This window comes from Rattus norvegicus, chromosome 5, assembly GCF_036323735.1.
Source record: "Rattus norvegicus strain BN/NHsdMcwi chromosome 5, GRCr8, whole genome shotgun sequence".
NCBI lineage: Eukaryota > Metazoa > Chordata > Mammalia > Rodentia > Muridae > Rattus > Rattus norvegicus.
This window is the reverse complement of record NC_086023.1, coordinates 166,096,139-166,117,315: the sequence shown is the minus strand read 5'-3', so window position 1 is coordinate 166,117,315 and position 21,177 is coordinate 166,096,139. Positions and strand designations below refer to the sequence as shown.

The following is a 21,177-nucleotide window of genomic DNA, read 5'->3' as shown; positions in this document are numbered from 1 at the left end:
AAAAAAATCTTGAGGAAAATGAGCATACGTTTGAGCAATCCCACCCTCACCCCCCTTTTTGGTTACTGGACTTGTTCAAAAGAGCTCTAAGAGGAAGAGACCTGATATGAACAATACCAAACTGCTCTGAGTGCATGGGCTGTCAGAGCCAAGCTTCGAGGAATGGCACTGAGCACAGCACACCTCAGCTCTTGCTCAATTAAAGCTTCAGCCGAAGGCTGACACGAAATAGACATTTTAAATAGTTCTAGATTGTTGTGTGGTTTGGGGGTTTTGCTTTCTTGTTTTTTGAGACAAGATCTCTCTAGGTAGGTCAGCCTAGGCCGTTAGTACTGGGAGTACTGGGATTACAAGTGTGTGCCACCACACAGACTAACATGTTTAAAGTCAGTGAGTTATAACTGTAGGTAAGAGAAAGAAGGCCGGCGCAGAACTCCGGGTAGAGAGAGGAGATACCTATTCGGAACCTCCCTGCCCACACCCTTGCTCCAGGAATTAGGAGCTCTGAAGTTAACATGTGAGATGATGTCTACTTTGCTTGTTTATCCTGTTCTGCCTCTGGACCACCACACGTAGGTTCCTCTGCCCAAAACAGACTTTTCACCCTTCTCTAAAGCAACAGAAGGAATATAATTTTTATATAAAAAAGGCTGTGGTCTAGATGGCACAACAATGGTTATCTCCTGACGCAAAGGACAAGAATGCAGAAACTGTTCACTTCCCAAGACTGGATGCCTCTCCATATCTGGCGCTGCAGTTAAAGAGGACTCTTGGAGAGCTGCTGCTGGTCTTCAGTGTATGCCGGAAGTCCTAAAACGTAGGTTCCAGTACTGAGGAGGGAGAGAGGGAAAGAGGGAGAGCAGGCGGGCAGACAGATGGACCAACAACAGAACAGAATAGACAGACTTGCCACTGAAAGTGAAGGCAAGCACACAAAAAGCAAAGCTTCCTTCTTCAATATTCTCTCATGTGGGCAGCAACCAGAAGGGCGAGTCTTTTAACTCAAATGATCCAATTAAAGAAATCCCTCACAGTTGAGCCCCGCTGCTTGGGTTTTAGTTGATTCCACAAAGTAATCAAGTTGACAACAAAGATGAGCCACCATCTTAATCAGCCTCCAGGGCTCACTCAAGTTAGCTCTCTCTTGCTGTGTGTGAGTCACCTAGCAGAGCCCTGCTCTTCCCCACATTCAGAATCCCACATGCTACCTCACCTCACCACTGTCAAGTCAAGGAAAGTCTCTTCACATTAAATCCCAAAGAGTTATTAGCAAAATTTCTGGAACAAAGCAGACCCTGGGTATTAGCTATCAAGTCAGTCCTCGATGGGAAGTGACTGGATGCATATCATGAAGTGCCCTAAAAAACCTACTGGAGGGGCTGGGGATTTAGCTCAGTGGTAGAGCGCTTACCTAGGAAGCGCAAGGCCCTGGGTTCGGTCCCCAGCTCCGAAAAAAAGAACAAAAAAAAAAAAAAAAAAAAAAACCTACTGGAGAAAAAGACTTTGGCTTGGACATTTCGTTCAAACTGCTGATCAGCATGCATGGAATAAACAATGATACATACTTTGTCCCAAAGAAAAGGAGCAAATACTTTTATCTTATGACTAACCTGTTCAAGCTAAATATACCTACCATTCCTCAGAGGAAAAGAGAAGTCAACCTGCCTTTAACATAAGCTGAATTACACTGAATTAAGGGAAACTGTTTTCAAGGTGAACAGCACCAACCTAAGTTAGCACACGCATGAAAGGATCCCATTTATTTACACCCAAAAAGTTTATTTACAACACAAAGTAAATACTGCAACATGATATTCTAGTTTAACCATGCCTCCACCTCAGAAATGACATACACTGTTTTCCAAACCTTGTTTACCCAAACATGGCCTAGAGTCACTGTGAAAGCACACTGTTTTCTCTAAAAGACCTCTGGAATCAAAGCTAGACCCTCCCTTAAAAAAGTCTCCACTGGTGAGTTTCACATTTGTTTTTTCAGCCTTTCCCCCCTTTTTAAATAAGAGTCTCACTATATAGCCTCAGCTATATATAACCCTAAGTCACTGAAACTACAGGGAACACAACTGACTAAATCCTGCCCTTCTCTAAGGCAGGAGCTTCTTCCCGTGCTCTACGCACAAATCCAACAGCACACTCGGGTTCACAAACACTACTCCAGACGCAGTGAACCGTCACACCTGTTCCTCTTTATGCTTCTGAGAGACAGGGCTGCATGTGTATGTAGCCCAGGCTGGCTTGGAATCCCTCATTTACTCCGAATTAGCCTTGCTGCCCGGCAATGCTGCAGCCGCAACCTTCCCCGCACTTAGATGACAGGCATAGGCCACCCGGCCCTGTCCTTCATCTGACTGCTCCTGAGTGTCACCAGAGATAGTAAGATGTATAGCATATATACCAACACCTTATAACACAACTACATAGAATCTCATCTAAAACTGAAACCAATTCTTTAAGAAAAACACCATCATTTATCTTGACTAATTTTTAAGACAATGAAAACTCAAAAGTGGAATTTTTTTGTCAAAGGACATTCTGCCGGAAAATGTGGAACTGAGTCCCCATGCTCCAGGCTCTCCTGGAAATTATCTGAAATTCTTCTCTCACCCTATACCTCAAAGATCTCATCCTGATCACTTTAACACAATTTCTGCCTTAGTTCAAAACCTTGCAGCTTCTGGTCTTGGTCACGGTCACTACTACAATCTCACAGTTTAGTGCTGCCTCAAACACTGTGCCCTGCCCCCACTCTATCTCCAAAGCATTGACAGATGCACCCTTCATTTCTAAATGCTTTCTCCATACTCCAGCCCAAACACAGTCTGAAACTCCAGAGAAACAGCTCAAATGTCAGAAGCTAGTGTTTTCAGCTGACATATGGATATGCATGAACTAATTCCAGCACACACTCTCAGTAGCACTACCTTCAAGACTCATTAACATCACCACACAGAAAGGGGAGAAATGAGGTAGGGAAAATCTAGTTTGTCCAACTCCCTTCTTAGCCTCACAAAAGCCTGAAGGCCACCTACTTCCAAATTTCTCAAATTATTTTCTCTTTAAACACATGGTCTTGGGCTGGAGAGATGGTCAGCAGTTAAGAGCACCGACTGCTCTTCCAGAGGTCCTGAGTTCAAATCCCAGCAACCACATGGTGGCTCACAACCATCTGTAAAGAGATCCGATGCCCTCTTCTAGTGTGACTGAAGACAGCTACAGTGTACTTATATATAATAAATGAATAAATCTTAAAAAAAATATATATATATAGTGTCTTTCTATGTAGCCCAAGATAACCTCAAATTTACAATTCTCCTGTCTCAGTGTCCAAAGTACTAAAACCACAGGCATGTACTGCCATGCTTAGCTTCTCTTGCTGCTACAGCTTCTGCTGCTGTTTCCTCCTCCTCCTCCTCCCCCTCCTCTTCCTCTACCTCTTCTTCCTCCTCTTCCTCCTCCCCTTCTTCCTCCTTCTACTACTACTACCACCTCTTCTTCCTCTTCCCCCTCCTCTTTCTCCTCTTCCTTCTTTTTCTTCCTTCCTTCTTCCTCTACCTCCTCCTTTAATTTCTGGGTGTACATACACCACGTATGTACCACAGAGGCCAGAGGAGCACACCAGAGCCTCTGGCACTGGATTGTAGGCAGATGTGAGTTGCCTGATGTGACTGCTGGAAATCAAACTTGGGTCCCTCTGAGAAGTGCTCCTTCTTAACTGCTGAGCCATCTCTTCAGGCCCTTCTCTCTTTTTCTAATCTGTCTGATATGATGGTACAAGCCTATAATCCAGCACTCAGGAGGCTAGAGGAGAATCGTGAGATCAAGATCAGCCAGGGATACATGGTGAGACCCCAGCTTTAAAAAAAAGGGGGCGGTTGAGGGCTGGAGAGATGGCTCAGTGGTTAAGAGCACCGACTGTTCTTCCAGAGGTCCTGAGTTCAAATCCCAGCAACCACATGGTGGCTCACAACCATCTGTAATGGGATCTGATGCCCTCTTCTGGTGTGTCTGAAGGCAGCTACAGTGTGCTTATATACAATAAAACAAAATCTTAAAAAAAAAAAAAAAAAAAGGAAAAGGAAAAACAGGATGGAGAGGAGGCTCAGTGGTTAAGAGCACTGTCTGCTCTTCCAGACCTGGGTTTGATTCCTAGTACCTACATGGTAGCTCACAACCATCTGTGATGCATCTGATGCCTGCTTCTGGCATTCTCAGGAACCAAGTCTGAATGTGATAAACAAAAATACATGCAGGTAAAACACTCATATACATACAATAAAAACATACAATAAAAATTGTAATAAATAAATTCTAGGCATAGCAGTGCAGGTCTCCGATCCTGGCACTGAAGAAGCAGAGGCAGGCAGCTCTTTTTGAGTTGAAGGCCCCAGTCTGGTCTACACAGCAAGCTCTGGCCACTCAGGGTAACACAGCAAAACCCTTTTTCAAAAAGAGGTGGGTGGATGAATGGATACAGGAGAGATGGCTCCACTGTTAAAAGCACTTATTGCTCCTATAGAGAACATGAATTCCAATCCCACTGCCCACATGATGGTTCACAAACGTTCATAATTTCAGTTCCAAGGGATCCAACAGACCAAGCACACACATGGTACAAATACCTGCATGAAGGCAAACCAATCACACACAAAATGATAAACCTAAAATTAAGTAAAACAAAAAAATACATTAACTTCTGAAAGGAAAAAATTTCTATCATGCCTACAGGGCCCAGTACTTACTGTGTTGATTAAAGTGTTTTGTAATAAAATATCAGAACATACACTTTAGAAGAGGAACTAACAAAACAAATGGTTCTCTTTTTTTCAGGTTGGGAGGATGAGTTTGAGACATGGTTTCTCTATGTAGCCCTAGCTGCCCTAAAACTCACTCTCTAGACTAGGCTGGCACTGAACTCAAAAGAAATCCACCTGCCTCTGCCATTCTGCCCCTCTCTACCTCTCTCTCTTTGCCCCTCTCTGCGCCTCTCTACCCCTCTCTCTCTCTGCCCCTCTCTGCCCCTCTCTACCCCCTCTCTCTGCACCTCTCTACCTCTCTCTCTCTCTCTGCCCCTCTCTACCCCCTCTCTCTGCACCTCTCTACCTCTCTCTCTCTCTCTGCCCCTCTCTACCCCCTCTCTCTGCACCTCTCTACCTCTCTCTCTCTGCACCTCTCTACCTCTCTCTCTCTCTGCCCCTCTCTACCCCCTCTCTCTGCACCTCTCTACCTCTCTCTCTCTCTCTGTGCCTCTGCCTCTGCCTCCCCAGAGCTGAGAATAAAAGCATGCATCACCATGGCCTGGATAACAAATGTTCTCTCGTCAGGCAATTCAGGGCAGGGGAAGATGACAGTGATAATAATGGCCGACCTTTATCAAGATGTAGAGTGCTTTCACCTCCACTCCATAAAACAAACAGAACTTTTAGACAAAGATAAAGAAGTGAAGTAACACATCCAAGGTCACACAACAATTGGGGTCTGGATTAAAGGCTCAGACCCAGGTTCCAAACCACTTCCTACAAACTGTAGCACAACACACAGCAGCAGCTTGTTTGTGCTTGTGTTTGTGTGGGGAGCTTAGTTTGTTGGGAACTTTTCCTGCTACAAGAATTCAACTGTAGCTAACGTTTACTGGAATTTACAGTCATAGGTGGCATATATTGTTGGAAAATAGTATACACGTACATACGCAATCAATCTAACTGAAGAAAGAAAGCAGGCAAAGTGACGGGATGGCCGCTTCACTTTAGATTGTGGCCTGGAGAGCTTTCCTGAGGACTAAGACTGAAATGAAGTCCAAATTATAAGACAGAAAAAACAAACCAAGAGCCCAATAGTGAAGGACTCCAGACAGGAAGTTACAATAAAAGTAGCATGCTGAAGTGAGCCCTGGTTTGTCATTCCTCAAACAACAGAATAGACATACCAATTTAACTGTAGCTGAGTGCAAGTTGGGCACTGACCAGGGGTTTTATGAGAAACTTAGAAATGCCAGAACCAGTCTAGGGCCATAGCGAGAAATGTAACTTGTGTTCCAAATGGGATGAGAAACAACGATCTTATAAGAGAATGGTGTGAGTTACGTTTCTGAAAAGCTCACATATCCTGCTATGAAAAACAGATTACAGAATGACAAAAAACAGAAGCTGAACAAGGCTGTTAAGAAAGAGAAGGCTATACTTAGAGAACTGTATGGACAAAGCACAGTCAGTAGGGACTTGCTGCATGGATGCTGCTGGAGAAGCGTGGTGCAGCATGCACGTGTAAGGTGCTGATCGGCACAGCTACCGAGTGTCTTGGAGGAGCCCAGTAGGAATAGCTCTGAGTTCTTTCAGCATCTTCTTGACCACTCGGCCAGAATCAAAGGCTTGAAGTGTGGAATAGGTCTAACTAGGTTCAGATCTTCACACCTTTCTTCTCAAGCAGTTTATCTCCACCCCCACACCCAAGCCCGCTGCCCACCACTGTCTCGGCCTCAGCACCTGATCACCAGGGCCAGCCGGTGTTCCTCTCCTCACTCGGCCTCTCAGCATTCTGTCGCGGAGTTCTGCTTCTGGCAAATGCCACAGACAGATCCAAAAAGAACCTACTAATTGTAAACAGTCTATAGCAGACTTACAGACAGCTATTAACTTCGACAAAGAATGGCTAAAGCTGCTGATTCTAACGCACTGTAATCCTGACGGTAATTCTGGAGTCTCTGCCAGTTCTTATCAGGCGAAGTACAACACATTTTTTTTTCCTAGAATAACACTGAAAAATTAAATTTCTTGTTTGTTTACTAAGACATGGTCTCACTATGTAGCCCAGGCTAGCTTCAATCTCCTGATCCTCCAGGTCTACTGAAATTACAGGAGTGAGTCATCCTGCCTGGGGTTTGGTTTGGTTTTGTTTAAGTTTCCGTGAAAACGTATTCTGCTCCCTTCCAGAGCTACTAAACATCCCAATTAAATACTAAAATGCCCTATTGTTTTGTGCCTTTAAAGGGGTTTCTCCTCCCAAAAGCTGAGAAGGGAAAGATAAGGGGAGAGAAACCCAATTTTCAACCAGGAATCAGAACAGGAAAACGCTCCTTTCTGAGGGGCGCAGTGGCCACAGGCACATACGTGGCAGCGATGGCCCTGTCACACTGCCCAGCTCTGCCGTCCCTCCCGCAGCCCTTGCGCTCTACTTGCCTTCTTTCCCACTTACCAGACACAGTCATGCTCTGGCCACTGACTATCACAGAGCAGGACACACACAACAGTGCCTTTCAAACCAGAATTACAACAAAGATGGCTTCACCTCCTGACGGCTCGCACTCAGCACCACAGCCTAAGGCGCTGAAGGCAAAGCGTCTTGGGAGCTGCGTCCGTCCCTCCAGTGTGCAGTAAACATCCAAGTCTGCCTTCCACAAACTGCAAGAAAAGGAGAGGTGCAGCAAGTGCAGGCCTGAGTTGGAGACAGAACTCAGTGCTCATGTCCCCTGCAGCACAGACCACTGTAACTGCAGCAACCACGACGCAGGGAATTCCCCAAGAGGGCTAGATTGTCTGGATCTTCTGCAACTGCCAAAAGCTTCGTAGAGCAAACAGAAAATACACTAAGAAAAATGTCATACCAATTTTCAGTAAGGTTTCCTCACTATCCAGACATTTGCCCCAAAAGGAGACTAATAATTTAATCAGTATTTCTCAAAAATGAATTCAAATGCTTCTGATTAATCTATGCACATACATGTTTTTATCCCTGGCACATGCATAATATAATAAGGAAACGCTAGTGGAAATCTTTTGGCTCTTGATGAAGATACTTAGTAAAAATGTTTATGCTGAACAGCAGCAGCAGCATGGGAAGAGGAAGGAAAAAGGGAAGATGGCAGAGAGGCAAACAGCAAACATTCTAAATAATAGTAGTGCACACTGAACTACAGGAGAGAGACGTGCACTTCGTAAGAACAGTTCCTCCCACATAACTCTTGTCCAGTGTACCAAGACCTATAAAGGAAACAACCATGGCCACAGCCACAGCCACGGCCACGGCCCCCGACATCAATCGCCATATAAAGGAGGTTATCAGGGATTGTTTTGTTGTCAAGAAAGAACCTCACCAAACTCCCCCAGTGTGCCCAGTTCTCACTACTGACCACCCTCGGCCTGGGTCAGACAGTTCTTTTGGCAGTGGTAGGCAGTCAACAGTGAGATGCATAATTACTTAGAGTGCTTTAGGAATGCTCAACCCAAAACAGGACATCTATTTTAACACCACCATCACCGAGGGCAAGGGACGATTTCAGAAAAGGAGGAGGGAAGGATGTAAGAGAGGCACAGGAAGAGGAGGAAGCTCTCTGAAGCAGTTTCCGGGCTAATACACCGCTGCTGCAACCATGAACCCATGAAACCGTGACTGACTGCAGAAAACCTGGCACGAGACCACGCAGGACACCAGCACAGTGTCAGACGAGCTCCAGCCTTTCTCCAGACTGATGAGCTGTCAGTCAGCCTTGGGCAGCTGCTGGGGAGAAAGAATCAAGCCACAGGTCCTGGGCTCCATCCAGCGAATGGCTCCACAGCGATGCGGCACTGGCAGGCAGCACTAACTACTCAGCCTTGGTGGCGAAGGGAGAGGACAGGGTAGTAAGAGATGTGCTGCCAGGAGCTGGAGGGAGAAATTGAGAGGTAGGTCTATTTCACTGCATTCATGTATAAAACTCAAAAAAATAAATAAAAAAGTTAAAATCATCAACAACATGCTAAACACTAATGAACAACTGCATCTGCAAAGTTCCATTTAGTTTTTCAACAGGGTCTTTAATGCTTCTTTGTATCTAAACTAAAAAAGTCACAAATATTAGCTCTGATTTTTAAGCATCCTAAAATAAAGATTTCTTAAGGTAAAAAGATAAGGGCTGGAGAGATGGCTCAGTGGTTAAGAGCACAGACTGCTCTTCCAGAGGTCCTGAGTTCAAACCCCAGCAAACACATGGTGCCTCACAGCTATCTGTAATGGGATCTGATGCTCTCTTCTGGTGTGTCTGAAGACAGCGACAGTGTACTTATATATAATAAATAAAAAAATCTTTAAAAAAAAAAGATAAATTTGAGGCTATCCTGGTCTACACAGCAAGTTCTAAGCCAGCCAGGGCTACATAGTGAGAACTAATGAAAAGAACAGAAGAGGGACAGGAGGGTGAAAGTGTGAGAGAAGGAAAAAGTAGTGGTGGTGGTGGTGGTGGTGGTGGTGGTGGTGGTGGTGGTGGTGGTGGTGGTTTTTTTGAGACAGGGTCTCGCTGTGTAGTCCTGGCTATCCTAGAATTCACTCTGTAGAGCAGGTTGGCCTCAAACTCAGAGAGATCTGCTGCCTCTGCTTCCCAAGTGCATCAACATTCCTGGCAGAAAAGGTAATTTTTAGGTGCCACGTAAGAATCGGATAATGGTATGTGAGACTACCTTGGCAGCGTTCTGGCTTGTACATAGAAGGTGGTGATTGCTCTGCTCTGGTTTTTGATAATGGAAAACTAAATACTTAAGTGCAGACTGAAAAAAAATGATGTCATCACAACCAAATTATTTTCTTTCACGCTCTGAAATGTGCTCATTTAAATTTATTCAACTTATTTCTTACACCTTGTGTTTGTGTTTGTGTGGTGTGTGAGAGTGGACAGACCAGTGTGTGTTGCAGTCAGAGGATAACTTTTGGGAGTGCAATGTTGATTCCGGATCGAATCCAGGTCATTGAATTTAGCACAGCAAATACTTTTACATTCTCAGCCATTTTTGTGGCTGTCTTTGGCTAGTTTGTGGGTTTTTTCTTCTTCTGCCCTTCTCCACCCTTCTTTCACTCTTTCAAGTAGGCAGGAGAGAAGAAAGGACAGAGGGAAGGGTGACATTATCATTAGACTACTTCCTGCGGCTCAGAGGCCTCGAGTTCCTTAGGACAAGTTTGATCTTTGCTGGCAGGATAGCTAATTTCTTCTTGTTGTTTCCACACAACAACTTAACAAACCATGACAAGGGCAACCAACAACCCACACAGCTTCTCAGGGTCCTAGTTAGTATTTATATACCCTCTAAAAAGACCCCAGAATTCCAAATGTCACACAATCCCAGAAACCATCTGCAACTGACAAAACTCACATTCCCTGAGAGAGCACAAGGCAAATCGTAAGTCAGCTGCTGTGGACAGTCTGAAGCAGCCCCATATCCCACTCCTGGGATTAAAACAAAAATGTATTCTTATAATATTCCTCTGTGTTCTAAAGAAACCAAAATTCCAAAACTGTCACTGCAGTCTCTGCTGGCCAGAACCAATCCTCCAACCAGATATTTACAGGAATGGAAGGAAGGGTAAGAACATGGAAACGCAGTCAGCTGTGAAGGCTGATTTTGAGGCAATGTGGACCAATCTAAAGAGAAAAAGAGCAAAGCCCCTGTTCCTCTCTTCATGTTCCCTAGTCCCATTATACCCTCAACACTGAGACAGCCCCTCCCCTGATTTCACCTCAACTAGCTGAACTAGTTAAACCAACTAGCTGAACTAGTTAAATCAACTAAATCCACACTGGGCGAATGGTAGCTACACAAAAGTCAGCACGTGGGCTGGGCTGTGGCTCCCACACTGTCACCGTGTGAACCTGCCTCACCATTTTCCAGCCCTGTACCAGCTTTAATTACCATCTCCATCTAGGGAATCTACTCCATTCAGGGTGTCATGTGTCTTGTTTTCTTAGGATGTCTCTCTCTACACAGGCCTGGCTGTCCTGGAACCAACTACACTGACCATGCTGGCCTCTTAACTCAAGACATCCACCCACCCCTGCATCCCAAGTGCTGGGTTAAAGGCACGCACCAGCACACCTAAGCCTGGCACACAGTAAGCCTGTTTTAAAGGGACCCACTGTTAGTTATTAAACAGTGATCCGGGAGTATAACCCTTAAACTATCTGCTATAGTTCAAGTGATGGCTAGAGCTGGAGGGCTGAACGCCAAAGTCTTCAGCCTCTGGGAGCTCAGACAGGTAAAGTCGCTGCGCCGCGCACTTGATGCGAGTACCTGGCAGATGTATGCAACAAAATGCCGGCCAAGAGGTCCTACAACTTGATAAAGAAACATCAAGAGAAATTATCTCTCACTGCTAACAGGTGGAGAGAACAGGCCTCCACTGTGTTTTTCTTTTTTCTTTTAGAAATTAAATCAGATGTGGTCAGCTTGGCTCTTCTAGTAGCATCAATAGTACCAATTCTCTGGCTTTGGTTTTCCTGTAGAGCTTTCTCCTACAGTCACAAGTCAGTAAGAGGAGGGCTCTTCCCCATCCACGTCTACAGATGTGCATGCTTCTGCCAGGCAGCAGGAAAGAGGCCTTCCTTCCCCAAGACGTGGGGGTCTCAAGGAGCAGCCTCACATCAGCAGCCAGCATTTCCAGAATCATCACAGGAACTCAGCCTGACCACAAGGAATTAAAATTTTCTTTAAAGGGGGAGTGGGGAAGGGGATTTTAAAACATGAAGTTATTTTATGGCCAGATAAGGAACAACCTATGTAATAGGAAGAACAAGCTTACAGAAAGCAAGTTTTCACTCGTTACCCAGCTTACTTAACAAGTCCCATAGCTCCTAAGTACACTCAGCAACCTGAGGAGAGCCTCTCCGCCAAATGCAGAGTGCAGTGCGCAGAATACCCATCCCACCTGTGGTCCTCAGAGGCCTAGATCCCTCTGCCACAGACCTTCTCCAGACAACCTTAGGAAACCCTGCCTCCACATTCTGTATGCTCACACCAAATCATTAGGAAACCGTTCCTTTAAAAAGAGGCGGGTCCATAGGGGCTACTAATGATTACATCACTAGTCATACACCAGATCAATACCACACTCAAAAAAAAAAGAAAAGAAAAGAAAAGAAACCACAGATCTGAAACACTTTATCCTCTTAATGTTAAGACCCTTATGGTACCATTCTCTCAAGGACTGACTTTAAGGATGGTCTAAGATTTTAAAAGACTAGTTTAAAATAACAAAAGGTAAAATTCACATAGTTCTTAACTGTGCAGCCGGACCTAACCTAGACTAACAGGAGACACCACTATTATCCCATTCTACATATGAAGAGACACAGAGGAAAAGTAACTCAGAAACAGCAAAAACAGCACTTTCACTCACACTTTGGACTCAGGCTCCACTCTGTTTGCTGAGCTGCTCTTCACAAGAGCTTTAAAAAATAATGTCAGGGCTGGAGAGATGGCTCAGTGGTTGAGAGCACCGACTGCTCTTCCAGAGGTCCTGAGTTCAAATCCCAACAACCACATGGTGGCTCACAATCATCTGTAGTGGGATTTGATGCCCTCTTCTGGTGTGTCTGTGGATGGTTATAGTGTACTCATATAAAAACAAATAAATAAATCTTTTTAAGAAAAAGTCTCTCCAAAGGAAAAAATATGAAGCTGAACTTTAAATGTGACTTTTCTCTAAGAAAAGCAGTATCTATGTTTGTTCAGGATTGGGGTAGGAGACACACCCTGAACAACATAGCAACATTTGGAGGTCAGATGACAACTCTGGGGTCTCTCCATCCACCTTTATGTGGGATAGAACTCAGACTATAAGAATGTCTGGCAAGTGTTCCTACTTGCTGAACTGGCAACCATACTGTTGCCCCCACCCCTTGAAATAGCAATTCCACTGCCTCAGTCTCATGGGTACTGGGGGTAAAGGTATGAACCAATACAGCTAGATGGCTTTTAATTTATTTTACATGTATGGGTATTTTGCCTGCAGATATGCCTGTGCTCCACATGCATGCCTGGTGTCTGCATGCTGTCAGAAGAAAGCATCAGATCCCCTTGGAACTGGAGTTACAGGCATTTGTGAGTAGACATGTGGGTACTAGGCATCACACCCAGGTCCTCTGAAAGAGCAGCCAGTGTCCCAGAACTCGTTGGTGTAGACAAGAATGGTCTCAAATTCAGAGATCTGCCTGTCTCTGCCTCCCCAGTGCTAGAATTGAAGGTGTGTGCCACCACTGCTTGGCCAGGCCCCTTATTTCTAATCCTTCTACCTAAAAGAAGTTTCTGCAGAATAGGAGGGAGGGTGGGAGGGAGGGGAAAAAAGAAAAAGAAAAGGAACATTTGACATTGTCTCCTAACTATGAGAGACAAACAAGGAAGAACTAAATTATGGTATTTCCAGGATCCTTTCGGAGCATTCAGGATCACAGAAGTCACAAACACAAGAGCAAGAATTCAGAAAAGTCCAAAGCACTGCACACAACTTCTGTTCTTTTTTTTTTTTTTTCCCCCCCGGAGCTGGGGACCGAACTCTTGCACTTCCTAGGCAAGCGCTCTACCACTGAGCTAAATCCCCAACCCCTGCACACAACTTCTGAAGTGAGAACCCTGGCCAGCTGAAGGGTAATGTAGATGGTGCTAAGGACAGCACTCCCTCTCCTGGAACCTCTAATTCTTCAGTCTCCTTTCCTATCCCACACTATTTCAAGTAACCAAACCCATTTCCTTTATAGGAAACCAATGGCACCAAAAGAAAATCATTCCAGATCGTTTATGCTGACAATAATTTAAAGTGCCAAACAAGGAGAAACAGACTGCTCAGCTGCTCCCGCGGGGACCTGTGCTCAGCCCCCGAGACCAATGAGGCGGCTCAGACCCTGCCCAAACTCCACCTCCATCATCTGTGAGGCTACTGAAGAGGCTACTCACATGCGTGTGCACCGACATGCAAAACACACACATAAGTAGGAGATCGCAGAGAAAAGTAACAAACTAATTCACTGCATAGTTTGCTTTCATAATTATAAAAAATATTTTCCAAAAGTGTTTACTCAAAATCCTATTTAAAGAAACTTGATTAAATTATTACTGAATAGTTTAACAACAACAATAAGCAGCCCTGGACTATTAAAAAGAGATGTATACTATGTTATTTTAATAGGCCTGAACGAGGAAGGCTCGATATTATTTCAATTTTTAAAGGTCTGTTTATGAAATGCAATCATCTTCCATTAAAAATGCAAGCTGTGCTTCAGCCAGAAGCTCCTCGTAATGGTTCACAGGAGGCCGCTCTCTGCTATCACCTCCTCCCCTGGGAGCGTCCTTCCGGTGTGTCATCAAAGCACTCAAGCTATTATTAAGTCCGCTTCCCCGGGATAAAGGAGGAAAAGTCTAAAATAGATGAATGAAATACACTGTCCCAATCCCTCACAACTGCCTCTTCTACTTGACTGATTTATATCTTTTTCAGTCAAAAGCAAGATTATTTCTTTATATTCTGCATTGTTGGAATCATTTATTTTCATGGGCCAGATTATTAATAGTATTCAAAGTGAGAAATTCAGAATTTTTAAAGTTAGAGGTTTTGATTCACTTTTTCTGGTATTTTTATACGAGAGTTCTTTTGGCTGAAATTTTTAAAAATTTACCTTTTACATGGTGGGTTTTAAAATGTTCACTTATCAAAGTCAAGACACTCCAAATTGAAATTCAATTCTCTCATATTTAAAAATGCTAATGCAAATGGATCTTTTAATGCAGCAGCATCTGGCTCATTACAACATTTGGTTTGAACTAATAAATCCTTAATTATTAAATCCTGGTGTTCAATTTCTTTCACACAGATAAGCGAAACACATACTGCTACAATTACAAATACCTAGTATAAATTACTTACACATGGAAAAGCCTTTCTGTTGACGCTCTGGCTGTTCAATAAGAACACAAGTATCTCGGGGAAACACATAGCTCAAAATTCACCATTAAACATTTGAGCCCTGGTATAGGGAGGTGCCAGAGTGACTGACGGAGCAAATATTTGACACTGCTGGGCACTCAAGCATAATACACAGAGCAGTATGTCTGCCTGTGCAAATGAGCCACTTTTGTTTTTCCTGAGCAGGATTCCATAATAAACATGTCAAAGTGGAATATTACCATATACCCTAATTCTGGCTTTCCAAAGCAAACATGCCCTCCACCCCACCTTGTGTTTTATTAAAGTTTTTCTCCTGAAGGTATGTGATCAAGGTTAGTGCATCATGATGTCTCAAAGGCCAGAATCCCGAGAGAACATGCTTGGTTTTAAGCCTTAATGCATGGTTGGGGGAGGGGACTGTTTTGCACTCCAGCCCCCAGAACAACGCCCCCATCCCTACAATTCCTTTTTCTTTTTTAATCAGCAACATCTGACAGTACTGACTGAATATTTTACAATGGAGTTGCAGAATGTGTGTGTTTAATCGTTAGGCTTCCCAGAAGATTCATTACAGTTACATTAGAAAGTCAAATCAGGCAATTCTGCAGTCTGGTGAAAGCTAGCATATGAAAGAAGGTTAATACAAAAGAATTTCATTTTAAATAGAGGGCATTTAGGACCTTAAAAAGCAACATTATTATAAAAATTTCAAGATATTATTTTGGTGTGAACCAAGCTTTACAGATCTAGTTCCAGAGATGTCCAAAATGCTGTTCTATGAAAGGCACACAGAGTAGAGGCTGTGATCTGCAAACATCTGCCATATCAAAGGATCCTCTTGCTAGGAACACAGAGAAAAATGTTTTGCCCTCACCCCAGGGAACAAGCCCTCAGTTCTGGTGATGCTGATAAAGTGGTATCAGGAAATAGTCAAAGCATCCCGTGTCCATACAAAGCACTACAATGATTTACACTGATTTTGATAAAAGTGAAGATTTTTTAGCTCTAGGACATATTTCTGTAACAAAAATCAATTGGTTAATTGTTTATTGTTTATATCTGTAAAATACATACACACATACATATAGCACGAGAAGCCCAGTGTTGTGTTTAACTGGTATTTGTGTGTTAGTTTCCTCTCTCTAGATTTCATGCTTCAACAAACCCCTAACTGATCTCATTTATGTGATTTGTTTCTACTCCTTTGTGAGTAACCAAAGATGAAAACCGAGTGCCTACTGAAATAAAAGCCTCTTCACTTAACACAGATGATTTACAGAATACAGTTTCCAGTTCAATACAAAGACTCGCCCTTGCATGAACAATTTAAAACCCAAATAGCATGGCAAGAAAATCTAACAGCATTAGTAGCAAACATGCCAGGTTTTAGGGCTAGCCCTGTCGGCATACAGATAGACTCTGCAGACCACGGGCTGCGCTTAATTTAATATTGAGCTAAACACAGTCAGCACATCTGGTGCATCCGGATGGTTATCAGGAAACACTAAATCTGACTTTACACACAATCTCATTCACTCGTCTATTTCTACTCCCATTTTACCTTAAACGCAAACTGAAAACTTACGTTTCCTTTTGTTCTTCATTTCCTAGCAGTCTTCTAATTGTTGACAGATGGACAGACAGGCAGGTTTTGTAGAATTTGGTTTTTACACAATTTGGAGTGCATACTTCAAGGGTGGGGAAAAACAACCTACGAATGTAGTACATAAGATGTCAAGGGGCCCATGCAGTGAAGATGCCTCTGCTTTGGGCTTCCTTCAGGCCCTCCACTTCCAGGGAGTATAAAAGGCAACGTAAGCGTCTGGAATGGGGTCGAGCAGCTCTAATCTTAGAGTGGGGAGGAGGACCCCTGTAAGTTTTAAGCCAGTCTATTCCACACATTGAGTCCCAGGACAGCCAGGGCTACATTGAGAGATCATGAGTCAAACAACAACAAAAACAAACATCAAACAAACAAACAGGGGGTAGCCCAATGTAGGGCGAGAGAGATCGCTCAGTGGTAAGAGTGCACATTGCTCTTCCACATAACCTGGGTTCAGCACCCACACAGCAACTCACAACTGTCCAGTTCCGGACATCTTTGACATCTCTTCTGCCCTCCATGGGCATCAAGCACACACATGATACACACACCTAAATATAGGAAAGCAAATCACTCACATTCATAAAATAAAAATAGTAATTTTTTAAAAATAGGCAATGTAAACGTTTGCCCGGTTACCACTGGCTCAGAGAGAATACAAATCAGTTAGGCTAACTAACTACACAGCAGAGAGCAGAAGGGGTCTGAAAACAAAACCTAAAGTCTTTCTGGTTTCTTTCTAAGACTGTGACAGTCTCCCTGTATATAGCCCAGGCTGGTCTGAAATTCATGATCTTCCTGCCTCACCTTCCCCTGTAATGGGATCAAAGGCATGTGTCAGCAAACAAGTCTATAAAATGGATTCAGAAATGTTTCTAAAGTATACAATTCTAAACGGTGGCAGAAAATAAAAGGCAAAAAGTACCTAGTGTGGTGGCCATGCCTTTAATCCCAGCACTCAAGAGGCAGAGGGAGGTAGTTTGAAGCCAGCCTAGTCTATAAAGTGAGTTCCAGGACAGCCAGGGATGTTACACAAAGAAACCCTGTCTTGAAAAAACAAACAAACAAACAAGCAAACAGCAAAAAGGTAAAAACGCAGGCAGTGCTGGACACAATCAATTTCACATCAGATCAAGCAAAACCTTTTTAAAGATGTATTTTTTTTATATATGAAGCACACTTCAGACACATTAGAAGTGGGCATCAGCTCCCATTAAGGATGGTTGTGAGCCACCATGTAGTTCCTGGGAATTGAACTCTGGAAGAGCAGTAGGTGCTCTTGACCACTGAGCCATCTCTCTAGTCCCCAATTTATTTTTTTTTTAAGATTTATGTGTTTATTATATATAAGTACACTGTAGCTGTCTTCAGACACACCAGAAGAAGGCACTGGATCCCATTACAGATGGCTGTGAGCCACTATGTGGTTGCTGGGAATTGAACTCAGGACCTCTGGAAGAGCAGTCTGTGCTCTTAACCACTGAGCCATCTCTCCAGCCCCCTGCCCCCAAACAATTTATAAGCAACTGTTTTACAAAACAGAATTAGGAAGCGAGGAAAAAGCTTGAGTTAACCTGAGCAGGACTTCCAAAACAGATAAAGACTTTTAAACTTTCAACAAAAAGAGGCATGGGGCCGCCAAGACATGGGGTTCGCTGACCAGCAGCCAAGTGGACTCAAGGATATTAAGCCAAACAAGAAATGCTGTCACAAAATAGAACAAAGCAAAACAAAGGATAAAACAGACCAAGGTGGGTTTCTAGTGTACATGAAATATACACATTATTATGCATGTACACATGCACATATGCATCCCCAAAACTCCCAAAATTATATAATCCCTAAGTTTGCTACTAAAGAAACATAATATCACATGTGATACACATTACTGCCTAAACTGCAATATTCAAACTAATGAAATTTTATTACTTTACTCTGAATGCTGTCCAGTGAAAAGAATTTTGATTTGTACAGGTGCCCATGTTCCTGCAAACAATCCTAATGAAACTCATTAGGTTATAAAATATTTTAAAAGAAAAGAAAAAAATAACATGAAAATAGGGGGAAGGCTAGTTTGACAGAAGGGATCAGAGGAAATGGGAGAAGAGAAGAGACAATAACAGGTGAAAATAATCAAATATATAGTGTACATGTATTAAAATGTCACAGTGAAGCCTACTGTGCAGTGAATATACGCCACTAAAAACATTTTTCAGGAACTGCCAATCATAATACCTTAGATGCAGTTTGCTTTACGCTGAAGGGCCTAAGCTATGATCCTGCATCTAAGGGGAATATGGGACACACACACACACATTTCTGCTTAACTTTTCTCATCTCGATTCAAACATTGTTTTTTTTTTCAAAGTTATAAAATTAATGCAGCTGCTATCATATTTTCATCGTCTTATGAGTAATACTCTCCAACATTAATCTGCGTTGCTAATGTACCATTTTTCAAGTACTCTGTGAAGTTAAGGATCACCATAACATTTTTTAAAATGTGCAATTCTACTAATTTTGCATTGAAGATGTGTTACAGTTTTAGTAGGTATGAAGCTGTGAAAACGATTCCGTGATTGGAAAGCTGTGAAGTGGAAATGTCAGGGTCTTAGGAGAGTCAGTCAGCTGTGTTGGATGGTGTCTGGCTGGAGCAAACACGTGAAGGAGTGATGTCCTGAAGGGGACACAGGTGAAGGGCTAAGGCAGACTCATGAAGGAATGTTTCACTGAAGCAGACACAGGTGAAAGATGTTCTGCTAAAGCGAGCACGTGAAGGACACGTGACGAAGGAGTCTTTGCTAATGACGTGCATGTATTGGTCCGATTTACATTTCGTAGTTGCGTAGTTGAGCTGCATTTGTCAGAACTCCATAGAGAAAAACCAAAAAGCTTCTGGTGGTGAGCTGCAGTTTGTTGCAGCTTCTAAAGACTCGGGCTGATTGGCAGAGTGATGTCATTTGAGACACACACGTGCTGAGGTGAGAGCCACGGAGGACATGTGATGTTTGGAGAACATAAACAGGACTCGAGGGACCGTGGCTGTGGCTGGGTGTGGCTTGCTGATAGAGCTAGCTGTACAAAGCTCCTGGATCTCCTGTCTCCCCTGATATTTGCTTCCCTCAAAGAGGCACAGCCTGGAACTTCTCCTGGCGTTCTTCCAAGTCCTTCCTGTTAACCCAACAGGCTGAGGCCTGGCTTCCTGCTAGGTAGTGCCGCTGCTGCTGATTCCTGTTTGCTCTCCCGACTCCACTGAACTGGACTTGCTAGTGTATCCATAAAGTGTTTATAATTGGATCGAGCTGCTGCTGCTGACCTGTAAACTGAACTGCAGATTTCCAGCGATATCCAGATGACACAAATAGAAGATGCTCCAAAGAACGAATCAACAGCTCCACTTCTCCTGCATCCTTTCTTTCCCACTACCTCTGAGGTGGGTGGTGGGCTAGAAGGGAGGTTGAAACATTTAAAAACCATCATTAAAAACAGGGTTTGAGGGGGTTGGGGATTTAGCTCAGTGGTAGAGCACTTGCCTAGCAAGCTCAAGGCCCTGGGTTCGGTCCTCAGCTCTGGAGAAGAAAAAAAAAAAAATTTCGGGCTGGAGAGATGGTTCAGTGGTTAAGAGCACAGACTGCTCTTCCAGAGGTCCTGAGTTCAATTCCCAGCAACCACATGGTGACTCACAACCATCTGTAATGGGATCTGATGCCCTCTTCTGGTGTGTCTGAAGACAGCTACAGTGTACTTATATGTAATAAATGAATAAATCTTTTTAAAAAAAATAGGATTTGAAAAATTAAAGTTGCAAAGCCACCTGAGTTTTCATTGCTAATTTTCAAAAGCCCTAATAGGTGAAAGATGAGGAAGTACCTGGCCCTCAGCACACTAGGAGAACACAGTGCCACACACCTGGACTCCCAGGATTTGGGAGGCAGAGGAAGAAAGTCCAGAATTCAAGACTAACCTGGGCCTTTCCAAAACTTGAGCCTTTTTGTCTTCATAAGTGCTTGACAAGCTGGGCTGCCAAATACAGTTCCTTTGAAGGCATGCCCTATGTGACCTAAAGCCTAAGGCCACCTCCTCCCAAAAGGGCCACAAGCTGAGGACCAAACTCTAACACATTGGCCTTCCGGAAACATTTAAGATGCAAGTTAGAGCAGCTGCTAGTGAACTGAACTCAGTCTTGAACAGGGAAAACTTCCAATGGTATTTCCCTAGTGTTAACGTTAGGAAAATGATTCTTTACAAGAAATAGAAAAACGCCTTGCTGACCTAGGTAAAGTTATTACAGGTTATTAGAAAAAACTTTATTTAGCAGAAATAAAAATCTGTTTTGGATCTTAAAAGAACTGTTCCACATCTCTTCCCCTCTCTTCATTTTGTTGCTTAGATTTGAGGGTAGGGGTGTGTGTGTCTATAACTCTGTGTGTGTCTGTGTACATATCTGTGTGTTTGGGTAGCCTGGTTACTTTCCAAGTAGATCAGGCTGGCCTCTAACTCAAAAGACTCAGCCTGCCTCCTGAGTGTTGGGACTAAAGGCATGCACTGCCACACCTGGCTCCTTTTAGGTTTTGTTGTTGTTGTTGTTTCTCTGTGTAGCCTTGGCTGTCCTGGAACCCACTTTGTAGACTAGGCTGGCCTCAAACTCAGAGATCCAACTGCCTGTGCCTCCTGAGTGCTGGGATTAAAGTTGTGCACCGCCATGCCCAGTTGTTTTCATTTTGGGGCCAAGGTTGCCTTTATATCAGGCAAGTCCTCAGAGCCTTATAGTTCTGTCATTTGGCAAATGAGGCTATCGTTTCTCCTGAATAGCAAGACACAATCAAAAGGATACTTAAGCAGAAGTCAGCTTTAAGTAAGGGCTGGAAAGATGGCTCAGGGGT

At 43.5% G+C, this 21,177-nt stretch overlaps 1 protein-coding gene and 1 long non-coding RNA gene across 9 annotated transcripts in view; one reads left to right on the top strand and one right to left on the bottom strand.

Moving 5' to 3' along the window:
* Rere (arginine-glutamic acid dipeptide repeats) overlaps positions 1–21,177 on the bottom strand; it is a 331,790-nt gene that overhangs the window by 263,244 nt on the left and 47,369 nt on the right. The window lies entirely within an intron of this gene.
* Positions 8,344–20,076, top strand: LOC120103044 (uncharacterized). Of its 2 annotated transcripts, XR_010066757.1 has the most exons (4): positions 8,363–8,672; positions 10,743–10,866; positions 12,766–12,854; positions 13,508–20,076. It is a non-coding gene; the product is annotated as an uncharacterized LOC120103044 (long non-coding RNA). The 2 variants fall into 2 exon arrangements; XR_005505132.2 differs by lacking the exon at positions 10,743–10,866 and having other exon boundaries at positions 8,344–8,672.